Below are 10,826 nucleotides of genomic sequence, written 5' to 3'. Positions count from 1 at the left end.
AGTCACTATTCAGTAAAACTGCATCTACTCTTAAGAACAAGGACTCCAAGGCCCTTCCTCGAGGGTTGCACAAAGTGTCTCCCCAGAGGTGATGCCGACCATTGAAATCTCCCAAGAGTAGAAATGGATGTGGCAACTGCCCAAGTACATCTTCCAAATCATCTATGTTGAGATTATGTGGAGGAAGGTAGATAGATGCAACAGTGTCAAGCCTATTCTCACAGCCTTCACCTGCAGTGTTGTCTGCAGGTGGATGGCCTGGAAGGGAATATCCTGACGTACCAGTACTGCTACTCCTCCATGAGGTCCATTATCAAAAGTCCCATAATGGGCTTGAATTTGGAATCCTCTCAGGGAAATCAGATGATTTTCCTTGGTCATAATCTCTTGTAAGCATACACAAACTGGGTTACATGAAGCTATCAGATGTTGCAGTTCTTCCCATTTTGCACGAACTCCCTGACAGTTCCATTGGATTAGGGTATCCAGTTCTCCAAACTACTTCTTCATAAGGTGTTTGGCAGCACCTGTGTTCAAGGTTTGCCCCACACCTTTAAGCTGTCCCTTTCCAAGATCTTGGGAGAATCTTTTGAGGGGTTGTTTACCCGTGGAACTAATTTCCACAGGCATCCTTTTGACAGGCTAAGGATTTCTTTGCCTGGGTAAAGGACGGACCTGAGCCTTTGCTTCAGGGGCATTCTGCCTAGCAGCGGAGGCCACTGTGGATTTGGTAGCAGCTGGAACTGTCACTGGTGAGGCCTCTGGAGCCCTGCCTGACGGCTCCAAAGACTCCACTTTGAAATGAGTCTTTTGAACAGGCTCAGGAATCCTTTGCCTGGGCAAGGGGCGTACCTGAGCCTTTGCTTCAGGGGTATTCTGCCTAGCAGCGGAGGCCCCTGTGGATGTTGTGGCAGCTGGAGCTGTCACCGTTAAGGACTCTGGAGCCTTACCTTCACTCCTACTCTGTTTCTGGTGGAATTCACCAGAAGCAGTTTCAGCAATTGGGGGACTGGGGTTTACAGGAAGTGGCAGAGTGTGTGGTGTAAGAAGCACCGGAGGGCAAGGGTTGGTGGGCTAGAACCAAAGCAAAGGATTTACCTGGCTGTGCAAACGGCACACAGGCATGTCGCTTTACCTCTGGAAAACAAACTTTCTCCTTGCTCCTTATTACTGATACTTCTTTTTCAAATTTGTGCCTTTTACACTGCTTTGAAGAAGCTTCATTAGCTTCTTTGCAGTGGTAACAGCATATTGGACCTGGACAGTTGTCACCTTGATGACCTGTTGTACCACACTTTACACATACTCTTGGTTGTCCATTTTCCTTAAAACAGCAAGAGTTGGCTTCATCCCCATAACCCTGGAAGTGGAAGCACCGCATAGGGTTGGGTACATATTGCTTTACCTTGTGGTGGTACCATGCCAACTTACCTGATTCTGGAAGGACTAACGTGTTAAAAGTTAGAAGGAGAGCTGGTATTGACTGTTCCAAACCATCATCTTTCTTATTAAAACGTTTTACTGCCATTACATTAAAATTCTCTAGTTCATCTAACAGTTTCTCCTCAGAATATCTCATCAGGTCTCGGGAAAAGACAGTTCCCTTGCACTGATTGAGGATTTTGTCTGGAGAACGTGAAACTTGAGCCCCAGGTATGTTGCATATTACACACATATGGTCACTCTCATCTGGTGACAAAACTTCAATATTAGGCTACCATCTCGCTGTGGGGTGATGCGAGGATCAGTTGACATACCTCAACTATTTTCTGATGTACTTCAAAAATATCAAGATCCATGATTGATACACCCTCATTGGTCTTTACTACTAGGTACTTACTATATGAAATACTCTCATACTTACCAGGTAAGATTTCCTTAGTGGATTGAGGAGGACTTTTCCCCTTCTTACCTGGTTTGGGAGCCCGGGAACCATTACGATTCCCATTCTTGCCCTTTGGAAGCTGGAAAGGTTCCAAAGTGACAACATGTGATGTTCCAGAGGGAATGGTCAGGGGATTGCGTAGGTCGTCAGGAAGAGAGCTAGATCTTTGTAAATTTGTAGTACTCATACAAATTAGAATTCTTCATTTCCTTACCCCCCCCCCCACCCACCATGGAGTCCAACGAGGGGAAGCTATAGTTGGGCTCAAAGTCTCCCAACAGCCACAGAGGTAATGAGGAAATATACGCAGCCACTAGTACAGTACTGATAGCAGTCGTGGGACCTATGCACTACCGACTGAACAGTGCCTGCTTGACCCTAGCCATATTTGACCAGCCGATTGACTTGAACAGGCTTTGATCAAGCCACCCGCCTAACCAGAATAAAGGACCAAAGAGGTGTGTCGCTAGTTGTAGGGCGCAGCGTGCAGCATCGCTCAACCTCCAGGACTCCTGTCTCCTAGTAATACGGGATGCCACGCACGGCAAACACACGTGGGAGAGTTCTCCGTGGTCCAAGATGGAATGAACCAGGGGTGGGTGCACCATCCCCTCTCATAGGCCTTGGTGAACCAGGAAGCCATTTTGTCTCATCCCTCACTGGTGACCCCACCAGTATGGGTAGCCCTGGTCCGGCTCACCAGATCATTGCGACCTCAAACCCCCCACCGCGGCAAGGCGGCTTCCGTTAGGGGGGTAAAAGGGCTAAAGTAAAGCATTGACTAGTGGAACAAGGCAGTTCCTGCAGTAGCGTCCCCCCCCCCTCCCACCGTCTTGAGCGCTACCTGTATTCCTTGTCAGAATTGTCTCGGTCACTCCTCTTTTGTCATAGGCCTCGGCTAGACCTCTCTGCCGGTCGCATTTTTTTTTTTTTTTTTTTTTAGGTTGGTAATTCTTTGTTAGAGATTAGGACGATATATTACATTTTAGTAATATATCGCATAGGTAGTGTTTTCTTGTGTCTTGTGTGTCTTGTGTTTGTGTGTTGGTGAAGGCATTAAATAAAATGATTGTGAATAATATGAATTTACGTTTTTTTTTTCCAAATCTCTTTTTACAATTGATAAATACTAATCAATAATAGAAGATGAGTGACTAGTAATGAAAGAAACCTTTAGATAATACATTTATTATAAAAGAGGCTTATAATACAATAATAATGATAAATAATGAATGATAAATACATTAATGGAAGACCTCATAAATGAATGAATTAACATTTAATGATATTATGCTAACCTAATTAATGAGCATTGTAATGAATAGTGAATGAAATCAGTGAAAGAACAAGAAGAAACGTGATAACATATATATATATATATATATATATATATATATATATATATATATATATATATATATATATATATGTGTGTGTGTGTGTGTGTGTGTGTGTGTGTGTGTGTGTGTGTGTGTGTGTGTGTGTGTGTCTCCATTTATCTATTCATCTATCTATATATCTACATATCTATCTATATATCTATCTGTGTCTGTTTATCTATTCATCTATCTACACGTGTTTTTATGTATCTATCTGCCAGTCTATCTATCTATTTATCTATTCATCTATCTACACTTTTATCTATATATCTTCCTATCTATCTGTCTATTTATCTATCTATTCAACGAACTATCAGTATAATTATATAATGGAAACGCATAAAACATCCTTTCATTTAAAACGCAAACGGTCTTATATTCTAACCCGGGGAGCTGGGTGGAGTAGGGGTTATAAAAATATGGTAATTATAACAACAATCCTCTGGGTATTTTGCGTACATGTCTGATAGTTTTCCGCTGTCTAATATATCCTGGTAGATATATTATTGCGAACAATGTTATATTATTACCCAAAATATATTTGCTGTTAGAAAAGAACACTTGATAGTTATATGTGTAGAGAAGATAGGACCGCACGTTTTTTAGCATTACACCTGTAAGTGTAAATAACAGAGGAATGTAAGTCTGTTGAAAATCGATGATAAAGACGCAAGTACCTTGTGATATATGCGTTGAAGTGAACAATATAACCGATGACCATGAAAAATACGATAAAATATACTGCAGGCAGAAAAATGAACTCACTCTCTACCAATGGCAAAGGAAGGTGTGAAAAAGAAGAGAAAGAAAGAATAAGTAATAATTAAAAAAAACACACACACACACAGGAATATTAAAAAATATAAGAGAAGACTAAGGACGTACCAATGGCAAGGGAAGGTGTGGGAAATAAAATGAGGAAAGAGAGAGAAAAAAAAAAAAACGCACGAGAATATTAAGAAATAAAAAGCTGAGGACGCGGGACAATGTCTCTGTAAGGTGTGTATCTAAAGCGAAGATTAGCCGCGAACATCAAATGCTGGACGAAAAGACGTGGAAATTCTTTACATGACGTCCCCCTCGCCTCGAGGTTCGCGGAAGAAGTTAATGGTTTACCGAGACGTGGATTCCTTTCACTACAACGCGGTGGTTTACTCAGGAGGGGCTCCCTTTGCTGCAAGAGGATTGTGAGTTTACGCCGGTTATGCTGTAATCCAGGGGTCGGCAACCTCTGGCACTTGTGCTCGGCTTGGTGCACAGTGGTTGCCTGTGGCACGCCGCGTAATTCGAAGTAGCAAAGAAAAAAGTTATCCAACAGAGAGAGAGAGAGAAAGAGAGGTGAGGCAGAGAGAGAGAGAGAGAAAGAGAGGTGAGAGAGAGAGAGAGAGAGAAAGAGAGGTGAGAGAGAGAGAGAGAGAGAGACAGACAGACAGACAGACAGACAGACAGACAGACAGACAGACAGACTGCCAGGCAGACAGACAGACAGACAGACAGAGAAGAGAGAGAGAAAGAATGAAAGATAGATAGATAGAGATAGATAGATAGATAAATAGAGAGAGAGAGAGAGTGAATCATTATGGTCAGGTAAATTTCAAGGTCTTCGAGAAATATTGCAAACTAGTGCGAATGATCATGCAGCCTCCATTTTAGGTTCGCGGACATCACTGCCTGATGAATTCAATTTCGTTAAGAAAGTAGCTGCTATTTTGCTATTAGCCTTTGCATCTACATAACAATATGAGCAGATATTTTCACACACGAAGCACATCCTCAACCTACATCGCAGCAAGGTTACAACGGATGATTCTGAGGCTTGTATGAAGCTCAAAGTGTCCAGATATCCAGACAAATTTTCAACCATGACCAAAGGGAAGCATAAATTTGAAATTAAGAAAAAATATATGTTTTTGGTTACAAAGAATCCTCAGTGTGTGTGTGTGTGTGTGTGTGTGTGTATTATATATATATATATATATATATATATATATATATATGTATATATATATGTGTGTGTGTGTGTGTGTGTGTGTGTGTGTGTGTGTGTGTGTGTGTGTGTGTGTGTGTGTGTGTGTGTGTGTGAGTGTGTGTGTGTGTGTGTGTGTGTGTGCGTGTGAATGTACATCTGTATGAATATACTTACATACGTATCTAAATCTATATCTATATCTATATATGTAAATGTGCTGACATACATACATGCATGCATATAAACATGCACACACACTGCTCTCACGTCCTTACAGTTGCCTACACTCAGCAAACACCCACATGCAACGCATTAACTTGCACGAGTTTTCTTTCTTTCTTTCTTTCTTTCTCTGGATGCAGAGTCCTGTCAGCGCTTCCATATCCCCATGTACCCGATATCAAGTCCAAATTTCACCTCAGAATTCCCCTTCCACAAAAGCATTCCCAAGATCCTTACAAGCCACAGAATGCACATAACCAAACTGTGAAAAATGCTTATACCTGTAGCGTTGTGTTGAATCGTACGGACCTTTGAGAAACTTTTGTAATTTAGTCCACGTGTAACTCTTCCCCGTTATATATCTTAGGCGAATGAATGGCAAATATTTGGAAAAGTTCTTACATCTTCTGATGCAAAAGTGTTTACATAAAATCTTTGCCCTAGTCGTTGCAGTATCAACATACATTAAGAAATATCTAGATATCTCCTTAACTGGCATTCCTGGATATAGCAGTAGCAGGAAAAATTATGTTGTGACAGTATATTCAAGAGAAAAGAAAGCGAGATTCATATATAGTTCATTAATTGACAAAAACAAATTGATGCCGGAATTTCATCCATCTGTTGTAGATTTCAATATTGGGGTATTTTCAGGAAAATGGAAGTAAAAGGGGTTAAGCATGAAATCGAATACGCATAAAGGCTCATTAATTAAATCATAACATTTCTTTTGACACCAGAAACGATTTCAGAAAAGGATTTCGAAAGGGATTTCCCTGAAAGATTGTCCAATCAAAATTGACACTGACAAGAGTATTAATTAGTTAAAAGCTATTGTCACTCTTCACCCAACTGCTGGAATCACCTTGTCAGTCCAAACCCATGGAAAAAGCCTCTCTCGCTTTCACGATACATGTGGTATACACTCTCTCTCTCTTTGTATATATGCATAATATATATATATATATATATATATATATATATATATATATATATATATATATATATATATATATATACAGACACACACACACACACACACACACATTCACATATGTGCGTGTGCGTGTGCGTGTGTATGCATTTTCTATCGGTGTACTGAATACATACACATTTTTTTTTTCTAAAACTTAGAATTAAGATATTGATTTCACATTCCTTTGAAATTTCTGGATTGCATGGTTTATAAAAGAGAGGTTACATCACCAACAACAATACAGTGTATATACACATATTTTTATAATCCGCATATATATTTGAGTTAGTATGCCACGTCCATATTACCTGCAATCTTAACTGTACGATTATACCTTTAAACAATAATCCCTCTTTATTTTAACCCAATTTTCTCTTTCATTCCCTCTCCTTGGCAAGAATATCGTTCGATCTTCTGAGTGGAGATTTAAGTGACCTGGAAACTGATTTGAGTTCAGCGTTTGATATAAAAATCCTATCATCAAGAAGCAATTTCCTTTAGGGTCCTCCTCTGAATGCTATTAGGCGGGGAGGTGACCTGCTGAATGCAAGTGGGAGTGATGTGTCAGACACGAGAGCCGATAGAGAGGTAGATATGTGGATAGATAGATAGATAGATAGATAGATAGATAGATAGATAGATAGATAGATAGATAGATAGATAGATAAATAGATAGATAGGTAGATAGATGGATAGATTGATATAGATAAAAAAGGGAGGTTGATAGATAGATATAGATACAGATATATAAACGAACACAAATGTATGTACATAGTAGATGTAATGATAGCCATGTAAGGATAAACGAAAATAGATGAAAAGTATAAATATTGTCTTAAAAATATGCTAAGATCAACACAAAGATAATTATTTGAATAAAGAATCTGTCAGACACGAACACAAATACAAGAATATTAATAACCGTGAAAGGATACGCGAAAATAAACAAAGCAGGTAGAGAGAAAGAGAGAGAGAGGGGGCAGGGGTAGAGATATATAAGTAGAGAGAGAGAGAGAGAGAGAGAGAGAGAGAGAGAGAGAGAGAGAGAGAGAGAGAGAGAGAGAGAAGAGAAGAGAGAGAGAAAGAAGAGAGAGAGAGAGAGAGAGAGAGAGAGAGAGGAGAGGAGGAGAGAGAGAGAGAGAGAGAGAGAGAGAGAGAGAGAGAGAATTAGAGAGAGAAATATAGACTTCCTTTTGAACACCTCCGTATTCTCACTGTCGCCGTTCCCGGATATACCATTATAAAGCCAAGTGCAAATCTGTATTCACTCACTGTGCAAAAGGGAGCGAAATCTATTGAGGAGAGGAAGGTCTTCCCTTCTCGTGCCAGCCGGGTTCGAACGGAAGAGCATATGATCTTATCATATCGTAGTTGTTGTTTCGCTGTTAATGTTGTTATCGTAATTACCGTTATTGGTAGTCCTGTTCCTGTTGTTGTTATTGTTTTCATTGTCATTATTGTCATTATTAATTATACAAAAATAATAATGACAATAATGATAATAATAATAATAATAGTAGTAGTAATAATAATAATAATAATAATAATAATAATAATAATAATAATAATATGATTAATAATAATAATATCATCAATGCTAATATTTATAATGCTTAGAATAATAATAATAATAATAATAATAAGAAGAAGAAGAACAACAACAAAAACAACAACAACAACAACAACAATAATAATAATAATAATAATAATAATAATAATAATAATGATAATAATAACAATAATTATTACTATTATCATTATTAGAGTAGTAGTAGTAAAATTAGAAGTAGTAGTTCTTATTAATAATACCATTGTTATTATCATGTATTTGTTAATTTATTTATTCATTAGTATTACCTTTTTTTTAACTATAACTTTTTTACTCCAGTATATCAATATTTGTAGTTTCGCTAGAGAAAGGACTTATACCTGACTCATATTTGTAGCTAATATATTACTAAAATTATCATCAGTAGCTATATAAATGGTGATAGTAGTAGAATTTTATTTGTAGTAGTTGTTCTTCCAATAATAGTTGTAGTAGTAACAATAGTAGTAACAGTAGTTATAGTGATTCTCCTACTAACAACAACAAGAATCATAGATAGATTTGTTCCTCACGAAACGAGACCGAAAATAGAGACCAGAACTAAAACAAAGGCTCTGATGCTCATAGTTTCTATTCATCCTTTGATAAAATCTATAATTCGAGGAATCCGAACGAATAACAAAAAATACCATTTAAGTGGAACATCTAACGAGGGAGCATATATACTTGAAGGTTCATTAAAACTTAAGTCACCGCTCAATGACAGAAAAGTTTTTCAAAGAATGGAACGATCTGTGAGTCCAACAGGATATGAAAAGAAGATGAATGAAAAGGATGAGGAAGAAGAACAGGAATAACGAGAAGGTGAAAAAGAAGAAGGAAAAGAAGAGGAGGAAGAAGAAAAAGAAGAAAAAGAAGAGGAAGAAGAAGAAGAAGAAGAAGGAAAAGAAGAGGAAGAAGATGAGGAGGTAAAGAAGAAGTAGAAGAAAATAATTTTAGCAATGGAAAGGAAAACATATTGAATGATCATGGAATGCAACTGAATATCATCTTTATCATGTTATTTATCTATTTATCTATTTTGTTGTTTTACTGTTTACCAGGAGCCTTTTACTCTATAATGTCGAAAATGTTGATTATCAAGGAAAGGTTTTTATGAAGCTTAGAAACAGTTCTATAAAATCAACTGAAATTATCTCCTCTCTTAATGTCTACATTAATAACTAACTCACTAGTCTCAGTAATAGATGAACGAACAAAACTTAGCTCTGAAAATGGAAGGGGGTGTTTTAGGAAAGTATCCAAGAGCCATTTAAGGATATCAAAAGGCATTCAACGGCATTCTCTGGTACCTAAGGTCATCTAAGGCCTTCTAAGTGTATTCACTGTGATTCAAGGGCATACACTGGTATCTAAGGGCATCCAAGTGTATTCACTGGCATTCAAGGGCATCCGAGAGTATTCACTGGAATCTAAGAGCATCCAATAGCATTTAAGGGCATCGAAGGGCAATCAATAACATCTAAAAGAGTTAATTGCAATCCCAGCGTATTCAATGGGTTTCCAGAGCATTCAGTAGCATCCAAAGGCATTCAGTAACATCCATTGGAATCCAAAAGCCTTCACTGGTGTTTAAGGGCATCCAATGGCATCTAATGACATTCAAGGGCATCCGAAGGAATTCAAGTGCATCCAAGGGCATCTAATAGCATCCTCTAGCATCTTCGGGCGTCCAATCAGCAACGGGAATCCTGTAAACCCGAAGGACCTCTTAAGATGAGAACCGTGAAGGAAGAGAATGGAATTTTATGCTGAAAGAGGTTAATCTTTTCACAGACTAAGAAATCCTTGAAAGTGGAATCCATTTTCGCGTTTGGTGGCACGAAAGAATGGAAAATCGAAAGATATATTATTTGGAAAAAAAACAATTGAAATTTTCCCCGTAGAGCAGTGGCTCATATTGATTTGTGAGAGATAATCATATGAAGGTAATGTAGGTAAGATAAAATTCAGTTTAATTCGACATCATAAATTTTCACATTCCTCCATCCCCTCCCCCCAGGAAAGTACCCCACCATGGCCAGGTTGAATAAATATGTAAGAAATAATAGATATGATAATAATATAAAAAATAATGATAATGATTGGCTTTATGAGAATAATAAATGATGCATGAACAGAAACAATGATAAGGTAAAATATCCTGGTATTTACACCCACACATCTATAGCGATGGAGACGAGGGAAAAAAGCCAGAGGGAAGTTAGAGGGAGACTGAAGTACAACAGAGGCGTGATCAGAGCCCCAAACACGAAATCTTTTATGCTTTCCCCATCACCATTGTTTACCCGGCCTGAACCAACAGAGCAGAATTTCGAACCATATTTGTGGGTCTACACTCTGCCACGCTTCATCTTCACCTTTATGTTTTTTCAAGAAATGGTTCTATATAGGTATATATATATATATATATATATATATATATATATATATATATATATATATATATATACATATATACACAGTAATATGTGGTTGTATGTGTGTTGATGAGTGTGATGCGTGGTGTTGTGGTGCTGCAGTGGTTGTGTGGTTGTGTGTGTGTGTATTTGTTGTGTTGTGTTGTGTGTTGTGTTGTGTGTGTGTGTGTGAGTGTGTGTGTGGGTATGTGTGTGTGTGTGAGTAAGTGAGTGAAATTGAGAGTGAGTGTGAGTATGTGTGTGGCTGTATGCGCGTATAATGATAACATAAACACAATAATAGCATATATTATAATTATTTTTATTGTTATTTTATTATTATCATTATCATTATTATTATTATTATTATTATTATTATTATTGTTA

Source organism: Penaeus monodon, chromosome 38 (assembly GCF_015228065.2).
Source record: "Penaeus monodon isolate SGIC_2016 chromosome 38, NSTDA_Pmon_1, whole genome shotgun sequence".
NCBI classification, from domain to species: domain Eukaryota; kingdom Metazoa; phylum Arthropoda; class Malacostraca; order Decapoda; family Penaeidae; genus Penaeus; species Penaeus monodon.
Note: the sequence above shows the minus strand (reverse complement) of the source record.